Genomic DNA, 23,676 nt, shown 5'->3' with positions numbered 1-23,676 from the left:
GTAAATAGAAATGGAATCACAGCTTTCATGTTCTTTTATCGAAATGATTTTCCTTCAAGGTTCCAAACCCTAAAATATAGATTTCCTTTTTAAAATGCCAAAGTCTGTACACAGCTTCATCCACACTTGAACAACAATAATTGAGTAGCTACTACACAGGAAATATGAGCGTGAGCAAATCAGCTTAGTGCCTGCCGACATAGAGCTTAAGTGAAGGTTTCAGTAAGATCTAGGTTCTGATGGAAACAGAAGCTGGAGAGCCAGGAGGGGTCAGTACCCGAGGCCTCCTTTCCTAGGTGGGGATCTGATAGATACTGCCAATGAGAGAGGCAAGGGCAGGTGAACAAGGCTGCAAGATTCAGCCATATAAGAAGAGCACCCCATGAGCAAAGAAAACAGTCAACAAAGTAAAAAGACAACCCACAGAATGGGAGGAAATATTTGCAAACTACCCATCTGACAAGGGATTAATAACCAGAATAAATAAGAAGCTCAGGCCGGCCATGGTGGCTCATGCCTGTAATCCCAGCACTTTGGGAGGCCGAGGCAGGTGGATCACTTGAGGTCAGCAGTTCAAGACCAGCCTGGCCAACATGGTGAAACCCCATCTCTACTTAATAATAATAATAATAATGCAAAAATTAGCTGGGCGCAGTGATGCGTGCCTGTAATCCAAGCTACTCAGGAGGCTAAGACACGAGAACTGTCTGAACCCAGGAGACGCAGATTGCGATGAGCCAACATCACACCATTGCACTCCAGCCTGGACAACAGAGCAAGAAAAAAAAATAAAGAAGAAGCTCAAACAACTTAATAGGGAAAAATCTAGCAATCTGATTAAAAGTGGGCAAAAGATCTGAACAGACATGTCTCAAAAGAAGACATACAAATGGCAACCAGGTCTATGAAAGATGCTTAACACCATTGATTGTCAGAGAAGTGTAAATCAAAACTACAATGAGATATAATCTCACCCCAATTAAAATGGCTTTTATCCAAAAGACAGGCAATAATGAATGCTGGCGAGAACGTGAAAAAAAAGGGAAACTTTGTACACTCATGGTGTGAATGTAAAGTAATACGACCACTATAGAGAACAGTATGGAGGTTCCTCAAAAAACTAAAAATAGAGCTACCATATAATCCAGCAATCCCACTGCTGGGTGTATACTAAAAAGAAAGGAAATCAGTATATCAAAGAGATATCTGCACTCCCACGTTTATTGCAGCACTGTTCGCAACAGCCAAGATTTGGAGGCAACCTAAGTGTCCATCAACAGATGAGTAGATAAAGAAAATGTGGTACTTATGCACGATGGAGTACTATTCAGCCATAAAAAGAACGCGATTCAGTCACTTGCAACAACATGGATGGAACTGGAGGTCATTATGCTAAGTGAAATAAGCCAGGCACAGAGAGACAAACATCACACTTATCTGTGGGGTCTGCAAATCAAAACAACTGGAGATAGAAAGTAGAAGCACAGTTACCAGAGTCTGGGAAGGGGAGTGGGAGGGGTGAAGAGGAAGTGGGGATGGCTAACAGGTACAAAAATGCAGTTAGAAAGAGTGAGATCCACTTTTTGATGGCACAAGGTAACTGTAGTCAATAACAATTTAATTGTACATTTAAAAATAACTAAAAGAGTATAATTGGATTGTTGGTAACTCAAAGGACAAACACTTGAAGGAATGGATCCTCTATCTTCCATGACGTGATTATTACTCATTGGATTGCTGTATCAAAACATTTCATACCCCATAAATACATACACCTACTATGTATCCATAAAATTAAAAATTAAATTAAAAAAGAAGTGCATCCCAGGGAAGTCAGGTAAGCTGGGAGGCACTAATCAGTGCCATAGCTCTAGACAGACAAGGCCCAGGGTCCAGAATTATCAGAGAGATTCAGCAAGAAGGCAGGAACCAGTGGGCAACACTGTCAGAGACCCTGAAGTGGAAGCCCTTTGCTCTCTGCCTTATTCTATCCTCCCTCCCAACTCAGTCTGGGCAGCCTTGCTGCATCCCCTGGAAGTGTATGTAAGCACCACAATCTGGAGGTCTGCAAGAATGTTCTAACTTTGACTGGCACAAAAGCAGAGCTGCCAGGCTCTCTATGAGGTCAGGATGGTGGCATGTCCAAGACCTCAGGGCGCCTGAATGTTTTCTCTTATAGCCAGAAAGAAACATCCAGAGCTTAAACAAGTGAGCCATAACCCTCTCAATCTGCTCAAGATGAATCTGGGCAGCACAGTGGAGAAGCAACAGCTTCTAAGTTAGTAGTGAGTGTTCACATACTCCCAATGCTAGAGTAACCTGAAAAATTTTGGGAATAAATCTAATATCTTTTTCTAAGATGTCATGTGAGTATATCATAAACAGTAATGCTTCTATTAAATAAAATAGAGGGTGACTTTTCACTGATATACTTTATTAGGAATTATGTTGCTAGATACAGGAGTTATATAATAGATATAGTGCTGTTCAAGTTGTCAGAAAAAGAAACGGATCAGAGCAGGAAAATGTGTTTAAATGCTTCTGAGATACCACCAAGTGGGTTGAAAGCCATGAAGAGGGATCATGATATGAATTTCTGTTCCACGCACCAAGGAAAAGGGGCCGACTGCATATGCATCTGGCACCACAGTTTTACTGCAGGCTTGCCTCACCACAGTGGCAGAAGGGCTGGCTAGCTGAAGGCCCAGGAGCTGTACAGAGTAGCAGATGAAATTGGCTGTGGCTCAGATGCAATTTACAGCCTACAAAACAGCCCCCTTCCCTATGGGGTTTTATTCAAGGTCAGGACTATGCTCAGAAAAAAACCTCCCGTGCATGAGTCAGGCAGCCAAATACAATTGTGGTTAAGACCCTCTGGCAGTGGTTAAGACCCCTGACCTCCTGGGTCATGACACTGTTTGAGCCATTGCTTTGTCATCTCACCACGTTAAGAGTTTCCCATGGCCACCCAGGAGCCCTTCCCCACCACTAAGTCAGCCTCCTTGAAGCTCACTAGCTTTGCCATTTTTCCTGCACAAAGAGTACCACATTTATACTTTCTAACTCCAATTCAGCCATTTGTGGCAGCAAACTATATCTTCCATCTAATGTCATTTGGAGCTTAAGGTATGTTTCAACACTTCAGTCCATGCTACTCTGATACCAGCCATCGCTTTCATAATGCACAATCAGAAGACTCTAAGTAAGCATGCCTCAGAAAATGGGCCCTGATGGCTTTCAGACAAACCACAGAGCCCGGACCGGCTCCCTGCTATTCCGATCTTGTAGCTCTTGAGGTGGGGTCCAGGGATCAAAGTGGCATTTCAGGTTATTCTAATGCAGGTCAAAAGACCATACTGTGAAAAGAGTCTGAAATGATATCCCCTGGCCTTTGGACATATTTTAAACTAAAGTCAGAAAATGCAGAAAACACCATAGATTCAATTTCATCAGAAATTCTGATGTGGTCCTATCACTGGTGGTTTCATCTGCGATATAAATGCTCTGAAGTCTAGCATTCACCTTTAGCATCTCAAGCCATTGACAAAAAGTCATAACTATTTTATGCAAATCGTGATCCACAAATGACCAAAGAAACTCAATACCTTATATATGATGGACAGGTGCTGAGAGAAATTAAACGTTATCACCTAACCCCACGTATTTTCCCATTTGGGTTCACAACCCATCATCTTGAACTTGTACTTTGTTTTAGCAGTGAGAATAATACTAGATTTATGCATCAAGGCAATGTGCCTTGTGTAATGCAGTGCTTAATTTACAGTTGATTTTAAAGCTGGTGATGCCAAACTTTGAATGAACTACTTTATTTTTCATCATTTTAATCTCAAACTTCCTTTTGAGCCCAAATTTATTTTGCACTTCTACAGATATTCTCTATCCTTTTTTATATACCACTACTATTAAAAGGTTATTTGGAATACAAAATGTAGTATGTCTGCAAAAACTAAAGGAAAAGGGCAGAGGAAGATGAAGTGAAGAGAATAATAAAAAGGAAAAGGATGAAAAGAAGAGGAAGAAGATAAAGAAAGGGAGGAACATGTCATCTGACCAGTCCCTTCCATGCAAAAGTTGCTATTGTTCTTTTGTACTCCAGCAGTACTCAATGACATCTTGTCCCACCTATCACCTTCACCCTTCCCTGCCACTTGCCCTATGACATGAAGTCCACACTGTCTCTCCCAAGCCCAATGAGCTAGCCCGAGTGATCCCAAGAGGCTCTCAGAGATTCAGCAAATACTCAAACACACCTGGAGCCCAGCCCTCCACCTCCTTCTTGGGGAGGAGACCACTGCAGGTAAGGCAAAGGCTTCTGCTCTTGCCCGTGTTGGGCATGCCCCCCTTGTCTCACCGATGCTCCCTCCAGCAACAGGGAGTTCACTTGCTGCTTAGATCTAGCCACACTCCTGGTTTCTGAAGAGTAATTCAACCTCTCTCCCAGCTGCCCTGACTTGCCACTCAATGAATACTTATAAGCATAACTAAGTGTAGGTACTGTTTTTGATGCTGGGATGCAGAGTTTAATAAGATTAGGAGTTTACAGTAGAGTAGGAGGGACAGACATAAAAATGGATAGAAAGCCCCACTGAAAGACATGATGGAAGATTTCCTCAGTCACCAGCATTGAGTCTTGAGGCATGAGCTAGCCAACTGAAGTGGTCAAATCCAGGGTTATATTACAATACAAAAAAAGAGGCCTGATGAAAGGCATGGAGCTGTGAAATATTTGGGGGTGCGGGGTATACAATCAGTTCAGGAATATAAAGTATGGACCTGGAGACTTGGTGCATGAAGCTGAAGACCAGACAGAGGCCAGAAGGCAGAGGGCTGGAGCCCTCCCTGGGTGGCTCGGATTTAATTTATGAGCAGTGGAGAACTGTCAAGGAGTTTTTTTGTTTAAGGTATGCTCTGCCAGATTAGCAATTTGGGAAGAACCTATAGTGGTGGTGTAAATCCTGCATGTAACGTGGGGTGGGGTAGGTGGCAGGGGAGCGAGATCTAAAGTATCAAGGCCATCTAGAAGCTTCTGCAATAGAACAATCCTGAACTGATGAGGGTCCAAATAGGCACAGAAGTGAGCATAAAGAGGAAGAAATGGATTTGAACAACACTTAGAGGCTAAATCAATTGGGCATGCCAGAGAAGAATTCTAGGAAGAGTCCCAGAGGTTTATCATTCATATGACTCAGCAGTGAGTTTACTGGAACAGAGAAGGAGGAGAAGAAATTTACTTGGGGATGTGAGGAGTTATTTATGAATTCATCGTGAACTCCAAAACCCTTTACACAAGCCAAGCAATCCCCACAAATTTTGAGGACTTTAAAAATGTTACTGGCAGTATCATAAAAGAACTATTTTTCCAAAGGGTTTGTTCACTGCAGTTTCATTGTCTGGAATTCAATTTCTACCTTCCTAACTCCGTTATTATTGAATGTCCATAAGCAGGGAAGGTGTGTTCTGCTTTCAACACTGATTTCATCACTCTGCTCATTTGATGCTAAACAGTAAACCCTTAGCCTTGGCTCCTGTCCACGTTTACCCATCGGTGTTCTTGGTGCCAAGGATCTGCTGCTGTGCTGGCCAGTGATTCAGCCAAGCTCTGGGGGCAGACAAGACAAGGGCACCACAGGGTTGTTAAGAGAAAATCTTAAGTATTGTGTCTGTAATATCTTATTTCATATGTTTAAAGATCAAATATGACAATTTAAAAATAAATATTAATTCTAGCTAATAGTATCCATAAATATTTATTTTCTGTATATTCCTTTTTTTAATCCTCAGATTTAATTTTTACAAGACCAGCTCATAAATGTCTTCCATCTCCTTATTCCCACCAATCATCCTGCCCTTCTTCCCAAACACAAAACCCAGGGAGCTTTATTCTTTCTTTGATAACTGTCAATTTGTTGCTTAAGGAAAGGAAAGAATGCAAAAAAACAACCAGTAAGTTAAGAGAATACACCTTTTCCAAATTGTTTCACAATTAAAGTTCTTATTGAGATATTGCAGTATTACTAGAAATATGTGTGCATATAAATTTGTAGATAATATATGTTGTATATAATGTTATAGGCTGGGTACAGTGGCCTGTATCTGTAATCCCAGTGCTTCGGAAGGCCAAGACGGGAAGATCTCTTGAGGCCAGGAGTTTGAGACCAGCCTGTGCAATGTAGGGAGACCCTGTCTCTATGAAAAACAAAATTAGCTGAGTGTGGTGGCGTATACCTGTAGTCCTAGTGACTGGGGAGGCTGAAGCAGGAGGATTGCTCGAGCCCAGGAGTTGGAGGCTGCAGAGAGCTACGATCGAGCCGCTGCAGTCCAGCCTGGGTGGTGGAGCAGTATCCTGTCTCTAAAAAGAAATAACAACAATAATAAAATATATATATAATATGTTATATATAATACATATGTATTTATATAAATATATATATTTAAATTTGAGTTAACTTACCACTTTCAATACATGTTTACTCTGCAAGAAAATGTACAAAGAGTTTAAGATATCAGTTCAAACTTCTTGGTACAATCTTTTAAAGAACAATTGATCCAAAATATCCTTCAATGGTTTGTCTAATGCCCCAGTTCAGCTCCCTGAGAAGCATGGAAGTTGCATGCAGGACATTTATTAGGCAGTACTCTCAAGATCAATGACTAGAGGGGAGGGAGGAAACCAGCAATGGGCAGAGGAAGGAATTGGGTCACAATGCAGGGACGACAATGGCTTCAGCTACTCCTACTGACTCTTCAGAGTTGTTCCTGTTAGGGCTGAAGGGACCGGGCCTTTATACCGCTGCATCAACCAGACACCCTAGTCATTAGATGCAAGCTGCCTTGGGGATAAGAGGGTGACTTTGGGTAAAGAGTCAGCAAGTTCAGCAAGAGTCTGCAGCCAAGGGCAAGTCCCACAGAGGGACTCAGCTGGGTGCTGTCCACAGCCAACACTCCTACAGCTGGAGTAATAAGTCCTTCCATAATAAGTCTCTCCATAATAACATAATAACAGAGGGCTTCTGATAAGCACACCACACTACACTTAAGTTCTAAGAAAGTCAGCAAAATTGTCATTAATTACATCTGAGTTAATGTAAGCACAGTGCCTCAAGCAAGTCACTTAATGCTATGGGGTTCATTTTCCTTATGTATCAAATGAGGCAGGATAGATCTTTCTCAAGTTTCTTCAACCCTAAAGGTCTAGATATGGCCAAATTTCTCACACTGTAGAGATGCATTTTTATAATCTCTATTTATACTTTCTATGCATATTTGGGGCCCTTTGAATAAACAACACATGCCATACATTTATGCTTACTTTTTTATTATTTATTTGTTTTATTTTATTTTATTTTATTTTTTGAGACAGAGTCTCACTCTGTCGCCCAGGCTGGAGTGCAGTGGCACAATCTCAGCTCACTGCAAGCTCCACCTCCCGTGTTCACGCCATTATCCTGCCTCAGCCTCCTGAGTAGCTGGGACTACAGGGGCCCACCACCACACCAGGCTAATATTTTTTGTATTTTTAGTAGAGACAGGGTTTCACCGTGGTCTCTATCTCCTGACCTCGTGATCCACCCGCCTCTGCCTCCCAAAGTGCTGGGATTACAGGCATGAGCCACCGCGCCTGGCTATTTATGCTTACTTTATATGACCTGAATTAGTGGAGCCACTTGGAATGTCTGGGCATTCGAAGGAAAATTTATAGAAAGATATTTCTTTGTTTTAATGACATATTATTTACCACAACTTCAATTTATTTGATTCTAAGACAATTGGTAGGAATATGTAGGTCTTCCATTGTGGTGTTATTCTCATTAGAAAATAGGATTTTAAAAAATCTTTTTGAGGACACAGTCTTCATTGAACATGTTGAGGGGAAAAAGCCAGGACTTCTGGCAGTACATCACCAATGAAGAGGACACAGCCAGAATGACAATGATATCAGTACAGGAAGAACTAAAGGAACATCCAGAGGAAATACAGGCTACTTCAGGAAATAGGCTGCTATGATCATCTAACATCTCACAAAACAAACAAAGCCTTTTGGATTTGTTAGATATTTCCAAGGTTTCCACTAATCAGGACTGTCAACAGCAGAGAAGGAGAAACAGGAGGATTCTGAACATCTTAGAACTCTGGGCAGTAAATGAAATTGGCAAAGCAATAGTGATGTTGAGTTTTCTGGAGTTGGTGTCAGTGCCCAGATTCTGTTCACCTTAACTCAAACGGAAGATTTTCTCTTTTCATTCCCTCTTATCAAAATTTATCTTTATATTGTCATATATTTTTAATGGCCGTATCCAGGGACATACAGGATATAGGTTGAGAATAGATTGCACTACACACTAAAGTGCTCCGCCTCCTTCCTAGTGACCACTAGCCTTGGAGGAGACGTACAGGCGAAGGCTTGGAATACAGACAAATACCTCACTGTGGTACTGAGCACAGGCCATTCTTGGTCCCTAAGTGATTCAAGCCACCTACTCATTTCTAGAAAACATTTCCAGAGATGAGAAAAAAATGGCTCATTTCTTTTTTTTTTCTTTTTTTTTTTTTTTTTAAGACGGAGTCTTGCTCTGTCGCCCAGGCTGGAGTGCAGTGGCGCAATCTCGGCTCACTGCAAGCTCCGAAAAATGGCTCATTTCAATTGCCCAACTGACGGCATGGATGCAGTGAAAAGAGAACACTTTTGCACTGCTGGGGGGAATGTAAACTAGTACAATCATTATGGAAAACGGTATGGAGATTCCTTAAAGAATTAAAAGTAGATCTACTATTTGATGCAGCAATCCCACTATTGGCTATCTATCCAGAGGAAAAGAAATCATGATATGGAAAAGATCTTTGCACGTGCATGTTTCTAGCAGCACAATTTGCAGTTGCAAAAATATAGAACCAGCCCAAATGCCCATCAATGAGTTGACAAAGAAAAGGTGGTATATATATGTATGTATATATATGTGTGTATATATGTGTGTGTGTGTGTGTGTGTATACACACACCATGAAATACTACTCAGCCATAAAAAGGAATGAAATAATGGCATTCGCAGCAACCTGATGGAATTGGAGACTATTATTCAAAGTGAAGTAACTCAGGAAGGAAAACCAAACGTTGTAAGTTCTCACTCATAAGTGGAAGCTAAGCTATGAGAACACAAGGGCATAAGAATGATACAGTGGACTTTGGGGACTCAGGGGAAAGGGTGAGAATGGGGTGAGGGATAAAAGACTACATATTGGGTATGGTGTATACTGTTCCGGTGATGGGTGCACCAAAATCTCAGAAATAATCACTAAAGAACTTATTCATGTAACCAAACACCAGCTGCTCCCTAAAAACCTATTGAAATATAAAATAAATTAAAAATAAATAAATTGTCCAACTGAGTCACTGACCTGGGGAGGCTGCATAAGACATGATATACCCTGCAGCATTACACTGCAGGAGAAAAATATTGCCATCTTCTTTCAGGGAGGATTTTTAAAAACGACACTGTGGGCCAGGCGCGGAGGCTCACGTCTGTTATCCCAGCACTTTGGAAGGCCAAAGTGGGTGGATCACCTGAGGTCAGGAGTTTGACACCAGCCTGGCCAACATGGTGGGACCCCATCTCTACTAAAAATATAAAAATTAGCCAGGCGTGGTGGTGGGCGCCTGTAATCTCAGCTGCTTGGGAGGCTGAGGCAGGAAAATTGCTAGAACCAGGGAGGCGGAGGTTGCAGTGAGCCAAGATCGCGCCATTGCACTCCAGCCTGGGTGACAATAGCAAGACTCATCTGAAAAAAAAAAAAAAAAAGACACTGTGAAGTGGAGTGTGGACATATCTCACAATGACTTGGCTTATTGAATGAAAAATTTAACAAAGCAAGCAATCATCCAGGAAAGATGGAGAATATGAGTTACCTATGAGATGGAAATGGCTCCTCTGCATTTGGAAGCCCATCCTCTCTTTTTGGCAAAGGTCAGGAAAGCCTTTCTGCTGAGAAATAACAAGCAAAAAGATGTAGCCACACTAAGTCACAGTGAGCCCACCAAGGGCCCCTGGTGGGTGGAGGGGTCTGAGCTGGTGTGCTGGGCTGAGCTGCCAGCCTCGCCTGGCCTTAGGCTGGATGTTCCTCCACAGGCCCTTTCCCTGCCTTCAAGAGGGAGCCTGGCTGGGTGTGGTGGCTCACACCTATAATCCCAGGCCTTTGGGAGGCTGAGGCAAGAGGACTGCTATAACTCTGGAGTTTGAGACCAGCCTGGGCAACATGGTGAGACCCCATCTCTACAAAAAAAGTAGGGGGGAGGGCCTGAGGTGAAAAGAACTCTGAATTCTATGGCATGTGTGCCCAATACAAGAATTAAGAAGTATGTTTAATGCCATGCTATAAAAAATGCTACCTCACACCCATTAAGATGACTGCTATTAAAAATAATAATAATAACAGTGTAAACAAGGATATGGAGAAGTTGGAACCCTTAGGCACTGACGGTAGGAATGTAACTAGTGTGGGTACTGAGGAAACAGTATGGTAAGTTCCTCAAAAAATTAAAAATGGAATTGCCACCTGATCTAGAAATTCCACTTCCGGTTATATAACCCAAAAGAATTGAAGGCAGGGACCCAAACATAATAGTACACCCATGTTCATAGCAGCATTAATCACAAAAGTCAAAAGATGGAATCTACCCAAGTGTACATCAATGGATGAATGGATAAACAAAACGTGGCATATACACTGGAATCTTATTCAGCTTTTAAAAGGAAAAATCTCACATATTCTACAACATGGATGAACCTGGGGGACATTACACTAAGTGAAATAAGCCAGTCACAAAAAAAAAATACAGTGTTATTCCACTTACGGGAAGTACCTAGTGTAGTCAAATTCTTAGTGACACAGAGTGGAAGGGTGGTTACCAGCGGCTGGTGAAGGGGAGAATGAACAGTTGTTTAATGAGTATAGAAATTCAGTGTCACAAAATGAAAAGGGTTCTGGAGATAGGTTTCACAACAATGGGAATGTACTTAACACTAAACTGCACACTTCAACTTGGTTAAAATGGTAAATTTTATGTGTTACGTGTGTATTTGACTACAGTTTTTAAAAATCATTACTTCATGGGAAAAATTGCCAACTGGTGCAGAGCCGAATGAGTCTTGCCACTCCTAACTATTGGCTGGAGTCTGTGGTTAGAGTCAGTACCACACAGGTTTCCCTGGGAAACTTGAACAAATCAGGAGGAACCCTGGGGAGCCCATACCAGCCTGAGTGAGGCAAGATCACCCAGTGATGAAGATCGTAGCTGATCAAGTTAGACAGCGGGGGTGATCCCAGCTCCACCATCCTGCTATATTACCCTGAGCAAATTACTCAGCTAGAGAGGAATTCTAATTGTAAAATGAGGTAATAACAGCTATTCCATGTAGGACTGCCGTGAGGATTAACTAAAGACAAAGCACAAAGTGAAGAACAATGTAGAATGCGCTACTATGTGTGCCATGAAGCAGGGGGAAAAGATATATTCTCTCTAGATGTATGTATGTACATATATTCATATTTTCTTGTTTATGTGTAAAACATCTCTGGGAGGTTATACAAGAAATGAAAAGCAGTCATTATTTATTTCTCTGGGAGATGGTAACTCAGTAGAGGGAAGGAAGGAAATTTTTACTAAATCTCTCTTATAATTTTTTAATTTTAAGCCATACAGATATAGTACTTATTCGAAATTAACTATGTCAAAAGACAAGATATATGGAGTACACATTCTTCAATGTATATCAATTATTACAATGATAATTATCATGAGAACCATTATCCTTACACCTAAGTTTCTGAGCCAGATAGCACTCCTAGGTTTTTGTTTTGTTTTGTTTTAATTTTAGATTCGGGGGCACGTGTGCTTGTTTGTTGCATGGGTATTACATGTGTAATGATGGGGGTTGGGCTCCTAGTGTACCCATCACCCAAATATCGAACATTGTACCCAGTAGGTAATTTTTCAACCCTTACCTTCCTCCCACTCTACCCCCTTTGGAGTCCTCAGAACCTATTTTCCCCATCTTTATGTCCATGTGCATCCCTTATTTAGCTCCCACTTATAAGTGAAAACATATGATATGTGATTTTCTGCTTCTTTATTAGTTCACCAGGATAATGGCCTCCAGCTCCATCAATATTGCTGCAAAGGACATGATTTCATTCTTTTTTGTGGTTGTGTGGTATTCCATGGTGTATACTATATATTATACACACAGCATATTTTTTTTTATCCAACCAACTGTTGGTGGACACTCAGGTTGGTTTCATGACTTTGCTATTGTAAACAGCATCCTATGTGGAATACCTGTTATTACCTCATTTTACAACTAGAATTCAGCTCTAGCTGAGTAATTTACTCAGGGCAACAAAACAGGATGGTGGAGCTGGGATCACCCCCGCTGTCTAACTTGATCAGCTATGATCTTCATCCCTAGGCTATCCTGCCTCCCTTGGGCTGGTAAGACTCCTCGGGTTCCTGCTAATTTGCATTTGCACAGGTTCTCGGAGTTTATCTAGCAAAAAGTCAAACCCCTGGGAGGAACCCTGGAACCTTTTCAGAATCTGTAAGAGTCTCCATGGCTTGTCCAGAACTCCCAAGACATCATCTACATCTAAAATTCTATAATGCTAATCCCACTACTCTCAAAGATAAAATCTAAGCAAGACAATGCTGATGCCAACCAAACGAGAGTACAAACTCAGGACACATAGACAAGGGGAAAGAGGGGGATTGGAAAGCAGGAAGGAGGAAAGAGAAGGGGACAAGTGAAAGGAACAGACAGGAAATCGTCTGTAAATGTACACATGGGTATAACCCATTTTCCACTTTTGCTCACCTCACTCTACTCACAGTCCCTTCCACCACACTACTTCTGGTTAAACACTTGTGCCATATAATTTGAGCAGCAAACAGCCTAGACCCCTAAAGATTAATATTAAACAGCTTCATCAAACAAACCAAATCACATGGTGCTAGGTCCTGAAGACAGAATATCCCTGCAGCAGCAGGTCTGTCCTGCTTCCCCAGCTGTCTGACCCCATCAAGGCAAAAAAAAAAAAGCAGGCTCCTCATCTAGATCTACTAGTGATGACATACTAGATTGTCCTCTGGGGTGAGCCAGCCCTGTCTGCAAAACCCCACAAGCTCTTCAGAGAACACGGCCACCTGACTAGCGGCACCCTTTCCATGGCTTTGATTTCCAGATCCTGCCAGCATCCATTATCTGGTCTCCATGTCACTGCCAGCACAAAAAGACACAAAAGTTACTGAACAGCATCACAGTCACAACTCTAAGGGCGACATGAGCCAGACAGCTGCTTATGGCATATTCTCCTGTACTACACAGACTGCCCTGTTGGGCAGTAAGATATTTAAGCCAATCTGCATTTTTATATCTTACCCCTGCAGAACTATTGGTTCCACTTGGGTGCACAGGAATACAGAGAAAGAAAAAACATTGTGATATTAGTATTGGGAGCATTCAGAGCCTCAAAGATTGATCAATAATGACACTATATTGGATGCAAAATTCTTCCCTCACAGCCAAGTTGTCACTCATGGTGTTTTTCAGTCCATATACTGTGCTAACCTATTATTAATTCTCAAAGATTTATTTAATTATGGAGGATCGAGCCTTTCAAAAAATAATTAATTACAAAAGCTACTTAATATTCAGAGGTGTCACACAAGCAGATAACTGGCATTCTCTGTTGGTAGTTTAATTAGACAAGAAGATGCAAAAAGCTGTCACTTGAGGGTGGGGGGGCTGCAGGGGAGGGAAGCCCTGGTAAGCACTACCAGTTGGCCATCTGTACCAAACACAAAAGCCCCACTCTTCAGCTGGCCTCCCTGCCAGCAAGCCCCACCACCTTTCCCATCTCACCCACTGGTAACTCCTTTCTACAGCGCATAGCTGGAGGGCAGAAGATATTCATGAACTGTAATTTCAAATTTGATATTTCATGGATGTGGAAGGTTGGGAAAAACAATTAACCACTTGGTACCTCAGTTTCTCCATCAGAAAAATACAATTCACAAATGTCATCCATCCATCTGCCTCCCAGAGCAACAGCTGCTGAACATTTTCTTTGCAAATGGCCGGGAACATGCCAAGTAACAAAACAGGCCCCATGTTACACACTTTGATATAAATATGCTGGCAAGAAATAGAAAACCTCCTTAATTTTACCAAGCAATTGATTCTTGATTATTTCAGAGTTGATTTTTCAAGTTGTGGTTTTTCTGTGCCATTCCCCCGCCCCCATTTTTAAAAATCATCCTTGACAATCTGTTCTCTAGATAATTTTCTTTCCCTTAGTATCTTCACAAGACAATAAGTAATTATAATAGCAACAATCACTACTGCAGTTTATTGTATATTCATATATAGTCCTTACAACTCACTGAGATAGGTATTATTACCATTTTTATTTCTATTTTACAGATGAAGAAACTTAAATTTAGAGAGCGTAGGTGATTTAATCAATGCCCCAACATTAAGTAGCAAAATTGGGTTAAAATTTAGGTCACTTTAAAACAATTCAGGTCACTTTGATTCCAAATCCCATAAATCCCAAAAGATGACTTTTGCCATTCTGCCATAGAAGAGGGAAAAAAAATATCCAAGCAAACACACACACACACACACACACACACACACACAGACACACAATGGTCAGGATGTCTGCTGCTTGGCAATTATTATAAAATATGGGAACAATAGAAATGACTAAAATAAAATGCACTGTAAATGCAATGAGGTATATTGGCTTGACTCCTGGAACAGAAAAAGCACATTAGTAGGAAAACTGATGAAATCCAAATAAACTCTTAAGTCAGGTTTTTTTAAAAAATTAATCCTAAGGAACTCTTGCCATCTGTACCCAAAACTGTAAATACTATTTCCATTAGTAAGGTTAAAAGTTGATAATTGTTTCATCTATTAGCATTGTTTTGAGTATTTAATGTAATGTCAAACCCATAAACCTTTTCCTAAGAGTCTTGTTAGGAAGAAAAAAACATTAATTTTGTATATTCGTGAGTTTTTTTCACCTAAATAGCACAGACAGGTTGACGAAGTGACAAAAAAAAAACCAGTACATTGAAAAACTTTTTATATTTAAGAAAAGAAATAAAAATATTAATATATTGGTACTGATTTCATTTATCAAGGATCTCTAATTCCCTTCTTTAAATTAGTTAGTTTTACGTATTACATAGGTTTATTTCATACATTATTGAATCAATTGTTTTTAGTGAAAGTAGATTTCGTTAATAATTTTTAGTGAGCAATTAATTTCCAGAAAAAACATATTAAAACAACATAGGTTTAAAAGTACATAAATTTTCACATGAATAAAAAGACAAAGAAAATAAAATACATTCATATAAAACTACAGAGCCATTCAAAATTTATAATTTAATTTAAAAATTTCTGGTACATTTGTAAGCTTCTTTTTGTTTTACTGTATTTCTCACGTGTATACGGAATTTTGAGGTAGCTATATACTGCAGAATTTTATGTGATTTCCAGTTTCACTATATTCTTGACTAAGCATTTTAAATTTTGTTTTAACAATGGACTTAAATCTAAATGCATTGTAAGGCAAAAGTTAGAACTACATAATGTCTCAGAACACTGAAATAAAAATGAACCCAAATATTAATAACTTTTCCTCACAAACCCTGCCAAAGTGTTGCACTAACAAAACAAAAAGTGACGAACTGGCCTCAGATGGACACATTCATATAACGTACCAGAAAAAGAAAAAAAAAAAAAGGATTATTCAAATATTCTCAGCACCAGGCCCAGACATTAATTCAAGTCCACATATTCTATAGGAAGCTCTATAGACATGGCACAGGGCCCATCTCAAGCTCACTTCTATAAATGCTGACTTGAATTTTTCCACCTTCTTTATTTACAAATGATAACAAGGCTAAAGATGTCTTAATCCTCCTCATTTTCAGGAACTGATTAGAGGCACAGCCCCGGGAAATCTGACCCAGTTTCAAGTAATATTAAATTCCTTTTAAGCCTCATGCATTGATGGGTTCTATATGGAAAAGAGCCCCAAGTGGAAAGTCCACCCAATTAGCCAACATTTCTCTTATCCACGACTAACCAAAGCTGGACGACACCTCATTGGTGTTCAAGATGTAGCCAAGCATAGCTGCATCTCATCCTTAATAGGCCCAAACCCAGGGAATGCCCAAAAGCAGGACTGTCATCCCTCACGATTGATCTGTGCTTAAAATCTGGCATCAGGAGACATCTTTAGAAACTGAGAGAACTGTTCCAGTCATTCGGAAGAGCTGCTGACCTGTGCTTAGACTTTGGTTTTGCTGGACTGAGGGTGAGTTTTAGAGGACTGCTTTCAATTATCAATATTCAGGAGAAAGATACAACACTGTAATTTAGCACTGATGAACCTTGCTAAGTTGTGTGACTTACGAAGAGCTAGTTGATGGATTTGATCACGAATTCCCTGACTTCGTGGTTGTAATAGCATTTGTACCAGGGTTCTTGATCCTAGGGGTCCATAGAGAGAAAGAGATTGAGGATGGGGGTAGCTGTCTGTAAACTCCTTGATGTGAAACTTAATATATATGTGCTTTTTTCTGGGTTCCAAGCCCCTACTTTTCATTTTCAAAAAAATTCCTAACTCAAAAAAAAGTTAAATACCACTATATAACATCCACTATGTGGTTATAGAACCAAAGAGCTTCTCAACAGAGAGGAAAGTTTTTCAGATGTTGTTATGGATTGAATTGTGTTCCCCCAGCCCCAAATTCAGAAGTTGAAGTCCTAACTACAGTACTTCAGAATGTGACCTTTTATGGAGAGGGGGTCTTTACAGAACGAAGCTAAAACAAGATCATTATGGTGGGTCTTAACCCAGTATGACTGATGTTCTTTTGAGAAGAGGAAATTTAGACAGAGACACAGGCAGGTGAAAGACCATGTGAAGACACAAAGAGAAGATGGCTTTCAATGTACAAACAGCCAACGAACATACAAAAAAATGCTCAACATTACTAATCATCAGGGAAATGCAAATTAAAACCACAATGAGATACCACCTTACACCTGCAAGAATGGCCATAATTAAAAAGTCAAAAAACAATAGATGTTGGTGTGGATGTGGTGAAAAGGGAACACTTTTACACTGCTAATGAGTGTGGAAATCAGTACAACCACTGTGGAAGCAGTATGGAGATTCCTTGAAGAACTAAAAGTAGATCTAGCATTCAATCCAGCAATCCCACTACTGGGTATCTACCCAAAGGAACAAGAGTCACTATATGAAAAAGACACATGTACATGCATTTTTACAGCAGCACAATTCACAATTACAGAGATATGGAGCCAACCTAAGTGCCCACTGACCAACAAGTAGATAAAGAAAATGTGGTATATATACACCATGGAATACTACTCAGCCATAAAAAGAAATGAACTAATGTATTTTGAAGCAACTTGGATGGAGCTGGAGGCCATTATTCTAAGTGAAGTAACTCAGGAATGGAAAACCAAATATTTTATGTTCTCACTTCTAAGTGGGAGCTAAGCTATGAGAACACAAAGCCATAAGAATGATATAATGGACTTTGGAAACTTGGGGAAGGGAGAAAGTTAAAGAGGGTGAGAGAAGACTACATATTAGGTACAGTGTACACTGCTCAGGTGATGGGTACACTAAAATCTTAGAAATCACCACTAAAGAACTCATCCATGCAACCAAAAACTACCTGTACCCCAAAAACTATCAAAATAATAAAAAAGAAGATGTCCTTCAGAAAGAATCTGCCAACACTGTGATCTTGGACTTCTAGCCTCCAGAACTGTTAGAAAATGAATTTGTCATTTAATCAACTCAGTTTGTAGTACTTTATTATGGCAGCCCTAGCAAATTAATACAGATGCTTAGTATATTCATTTTGGAATCCATAGAATTCTGCTCAGGAAAACCTGAAAAGACTATTTTGCAAGTGGAAAGTCTCTAGTGTTCACGGTTTTGTTTTGTTTTTTTTTTCATATAAAAGGTCATAAAATTTGAAAAATTAAGTATGTTCATCTGCTTAAATAATCCATCTCTAGAAAGAATAAAGGACATAAAAATTACTTTTGCTCAACTCCCTTAAGAATCACTGAAGGAACAGAATCATAAATTGTGAGCCAGCATCTCATACACTCTACACTCTACACTCCTTTCTTTTTCTTCCCGTGGATCTTCTCTGAGCTCTGTAGAAAAACACACTGTGTTTAAAATGTTATTTATTTTTTAAACAAAGCCATATGTGGTTATTATTAATAAATTTTTAAACTTACGTAAGCAAAAAAAAAATAAAAAGAACTCCCCGCTATCCAGAGGTAAAAATTGTTAATATTTGTTACCATATTTTTATTGCTGTCAGATCTCAACCTAAAATTTTCCACAAAACTGAACTTGTCTTATCCAAATAAACAAGCTCATTATACAGATTGCTTAATAATATATGAAATGTAAAGCTGTCAGAATGATTTTGAAAAGTCATTAGTGAATGCCCATAAAGAATGTAAACAATAACAATACTACATTGTCTACTTACAAATTTGCTAAGAGAATAGATCTTACATTAAGTGTTCTTATCATAAAAAATAATAAAGAGAGCAGGAGGAAACTTTTTGAGGTGATGCATATGAGTATGTTTATGGCATAAATTGTGGTGATGGTTTCATAGGTGTATTTTTTCTGTTGTTTTTGAGACAGAGTCTTGCTCTGTCACCTAGGCTGGAGTGCAATGGCGTGATCTCGACTCACTGCAACCTCTACCTCCCAGGTTCAAACAATTCTTGTGCCTCAGCCTCCCCAGTAGCTGGGACTACAGGCATGTGCCACCCCATCCAGCTAATTTTTGTATTTTTTAGTAGAGACGGGGTTTCACCATGTTGCCCAGGCTTGTCTCGAACTCTTGACCTCAAGTGACCTGCCCTCACCTCCCAAAGTGCCAGGATTACAGGCATGAGCCACCATGCCCGGCCCCACAGGTGTATTCTTATATGTACAGCTCATACCCTGATAAAGTGGTTTTTAAAAAAGAAAAGAATGTGAACATTAATTACTTATAGAGATTATGTTTTATCAAACAAATGACTTACATAAGAAGATCACATCTGAATTGAGATACATTCTTATTTACATTCATAGTGGAAATAACAAAATTAATCACATTAGGTCTTATAAATAATTATTACTTTGACCACTAATCTCGCACAAGCATAAAGCTCTACTGATCAAGGAAAATACTGAAACATTTGAAGCTAATATCAAGTGGCACTATCATTGAACTGAGGTAGGCAAATATGAAAGCATGAAGGCATGAAGGCACCCACATCCACACAGCAAATAATTAGGCAGTACCTGAGAAATGGAGAAAACAAATAACTCCTAAAGGAAATGAGAGAAATTATCCAATATGATTAAAAGGGAATTAAGTCAGGGCAAACAGAAGCAACTCAAAGGAAGGGAAATGAATAGCCAACAAAATATGTGATTGAAATATTAGAAACAAAGCGAATTCACACAGGAACACAGCAAATCAAACATCGCATGTTCTCATTTATAAGTTATAAACATTGAGTATACATGGACATGAAGATGGCAACAATAAACACTGGGGACTACTAGAGCAGAGAGGAAGGGAAAGGAGGCGAGGATTGAAAGACTACTGGGTACTATGCTCAGTGCCTGGGTGATGGGATCAAGTGTACCCCAAACCTCAGTATCATGCAATATATACCCAGGTAACAAACCTGCATATGTATCCCCTGAATCTAAAATAAAAGCTGAAATTATTAAAAAGAGAAATATTAGAAACAATCTCCTAAGGAAAATTATGTAAGAGCTATGACTCAAAAATGGAAAACAGAGGGACTTAATGTCTACTTAGCCTATTTTCTGAAATAATTCTGATTTTTCAGTAATTTCTGTATTAGTCTCTCATTGACCTCTGCTTCTAGGAGCTCGGTGTAGCACTCTGGTTTGAAACTAGGCAAATCTGATCGATTTTGTGAACAATTTCTAATTGAAATATACATGTTAAGCTTTCCTCTATATTTGTATACACTGTCAGTAAGGAAATGAATTGGCACCATATTTTGAGGGCTCTTCTGAAGTTTTACATGCACATACTTTCTATTGCAAGAATTTATATCAGAGATTTTATCCACAAATTTCTTGACCAATACACAATAAATATAAATGCAATTGACCCTTGAACAATGCAGTGGTTAGGAGTGCTGACTCCCCCATGCAAAAATTCATACATAACTTTTGGCTTGCCAAAAAACCTACTGTTGACCAGAGCCTTACTGAAACCATTAAAAATTGATTAAGACGTATTTTTTATTTCACATGTATTATACACTATGTTTTTACAATACAGTAAGCTAGAGTAAAGAAAATGTTAATAAGAAAATCGGCCAGGCGCAGTGGCTCACACCTGTAATCCCAGCACGTTGGGATGCCAAGGTGGGCGGGTCATCTGAGGTCAGGAGTTCGAGACCAGCCTGATCAACATTGTAAAACCCCGTCTCTACTAAAAATACAAAATTAGCTGGGTGTGGTGGCACATACCTGTAATCCCAACTACTCAGAAGGCTGAGGCAAGAGAATCGCTTGAATCCGGGAGGCGGAGGTTGCAGTGAGCTGAGATCACGCCATTGCACTCCAGCCTGGGCAAAAAGAGTGAAACTCCCCTTCAAAAAAAAAAAAAAAAAAAAAAAACAGAAAATCATGAAAAAAGAAAATATATTTACTGTTTATTAAATGGAAGTGCATCATCATAATGGTCTTCATCCTCATCATCTTTGTGTTGAGTAGGCTGAGGAAGGCGAGCAGGGGTTGGTCTTACTGTCTCACGGGTCGCAGAAGTGGAAGACAATCTACCTATAAGTTGATGCACAGAGTTCAAACCTGTGTTGTTCAAGAGTTAACTGTACCATAGGCTGGGCGCAGTGGCTCACACCTATAATCCCAGCAGTTTGGGAGGCCAAGACAGGTGTATTGCCTGAGCTCAGGAATTTGAGACCAGCCTGGGCAACATGGCAAAACCCCATACCTACCAATAAATACAAAAATTAGCAGGGTGTGGTGGCACGTGCTTGTGGTCTCAGCTACTCAAAGGCCGAGGTGAGAGGATCTCTTGAGCCTAGGAGGCAGAGGTTGCAGTGAGTCGAGATCATGTCACTACGCTCCAGCCTGGGTGACAGAGTGACACCTCATCTCAAAAAAAAAAAAAAAAAAGAGCTAACTGTACAATAATCACATTGCAGCAGTTTTTCTTAGAACAAAAATACAGAACTAGGGCCAGGTGTGGTGGCTCATGACTGTAATCCTAGCACTTTGGGAGGTCAAGATGGGAGGATCACCTGAGGCTAGGAATTCGAGACCAACCTGGCCAACATAGCAAGACCCCATCTCTTTAAAAAATAATAGTAATAAAATTTTAAAATCTGGAACCAATCAAATGTGCATCTAGAAACATCTAGTCAAATAAACTATGATATATTTATAGAGCATACTACTGTATACAGTAAAGACTAGTAGATTATTATGTAGGGATGTAAAAAGAGGTCTAAAATTTGACATTGATTAACAAAATAATTAACTGCAGAATACTACATTCAGTATTATCTCATGTCTCTATGGAGGAGGTGTTTTAAGGGACATTCTCTATTTTTGGGCATATGTAGAAACTTTCTAAAAGGATACACAAGAAACTATTAGTAAGAGGTCTTACAGTGTGAGAAGGCCTCTGGTGGCCTTCTTAATTTTTTAGCAAAATTATGTATTACTTTCATAAGTGAGAAACCTACATCTAGTTTATTTTTAACTTCCAAAAGACAAGAAGCAATTCTTTTATGGCATGTGTTCAATAATTTTTAAACATTTCACACATGGCCTATTGTAGACTTTGGTTGCTGAGTTTGTATTTGCCTACATCATCCCTAATGACATAATCATCCCTAATTACATTATTATCTAGGTAGAACCTTCTTACAGAACTACAGGTTTTATGACACTGAACGTTCTTATGCAATTCTTGGTAATTTTCTTTGGGCCTTTCTAAAATGTATGAGCCCACTTCACCAGTATCTTGCCTTTTTTTGAGAGAGAGAAAGACTGAGAAGAAAAAGAAAGAGAGAAGGGGTGAGAGAGAGGGAGGGAGGGGAGAGAAAGATAAAAATACAGATAGAAAGATGGATGGATGGAAGGAAAGAGGAAGGAAGGGGAGAAGGAAGAAAGGAAGGGGAGAAGGAAGAAAGGAGGGAGGGAGGCAGGGAAGGGAAGGAAGGAAGGAAGGAAGAGAAGGAGGAAGGAATTTTTGATTAACTAAAAAATTTAAATTCTTCCAGAAATATAAAATGAAATTAAAAGGCAAACAGCAGTTTGAGAAAATATTTCCAACATAAATAAGGGATAAGTGATTTTATCCTTAATTGATAAAGAGCTACTACAAATCGTTTTTTAAAGAAGTCTAACAACCCAATAGAAAAATAGGCTAAAGGGTATAATTTCATTAGGAGAATACATGTAAGAAGATAATAGCATATAAAAAAACTTCATCCTCTCTAGTTATCAAAGAAAATCAAGTTAAAACAATTAAATACATTTTAACTATCAGATTAGCAAAGCTTTTTTAAATATATATAAATATATTATCAAATATATTTAATACTGGTAAGAGTTCAGAAAATCAGGAACTTTTATTCACAGCTAGTAGGAGATTAAAAGTATCCTAATCTTCCTGGGAGTCAATTTATAAATACGTATTTTAAAATCCTCTAAAAGTACATCATTTTAGATGCTAAAAATCTACTAGAAATTTATCCAAGGATATTGCTTATCATAGGATGCATATATCAGAATGTTTATATAAGCATTGGTAATTAAAGTGAAAAATAAAAACTGCAACCAATTAGAATTCCAATAAAGGAGCACAGATTAAATAATATATATTAGTTATATAAATATATAAAATATTTTTTCCCACTTTTGTATAATGGACATTGTCTTAGTCCATTTTGTGTTGCTATAACAGAATGCCAAAGATTGAGTAATTTACAAAGAAAATTTATTTCTTATATTTCTGGAGGCTGAAAAGTCCAAGGTTGAGAGGCCTGCATCTGGTGAGGGCCTTCTTGCTGCATCATCCCAGGGCAGCAGGTGGAGAGCAAGACAGAAGGCTCAAGAGCCAGAGAGTGAGAGGGGGCCAAACTTGCCTTTATAATAAAGCCTCTCTCACAATAATTAACCCACTCCTGCAATAATGACATTAATTCATTCATGAGGACAGAGCCCTCAGGACCTAATCACTTATTAAAGGTCCCACTTCTCAACACTGTTTCATTGGGGATTGTTTCCAACACATGAACTTTGGGGGGCACATTTCAACCATAGCAGGCTTGCATTAATCACAGTCTTGAAATGAAAGGACATAAGTGATCTCGAAATTTTCTTTAAAATACCTTTAGAGATGCTTAAGAGGCTTCTTCATAATTCTGTAATTGGCTTAGAAAGGACCTGGGAAATCACTCACAGAAAAGAAAAATGGACACATAAACACGAACATAAGGGATATTTT

General features: G+C 39.3%; 1 pseudogene; it reads left to right on the top strand.

Moving 5' to 3' along the window:
* The first annotated feature begins 3,273 nt into the window (after window positions 1–3,273).
* The window catches only part of LOC116476507 (protein farnesyltransferase/geranylgeranyltransferase type-1 subunit alpha-like), a 32,431-nt pseudogene continuing 12,028 nt past the window's right edge, over window positions 3,274–23,676 (top strand).

Source organism: Hylobates moloch, unplaced genomic scaffold (genome assembly GCF_009828535.3).
Source record: "Hylobates moloch isolate HMO894 unplaced genomic scaffold, HMol_V3 SCAFFOLD_2, whole genome shotgun sequence".
NCBI classification, from domain to species: Eukaryota; Metazoa; Chordata; class Mammalia; order Primates; family Hylobatidae; genus Hylobates; species Hylobates moloch.
Note: the sequence above shows the minus strand (reverse complement) of the source record. Positions and strands in the feature narration are given on the sequence as shown.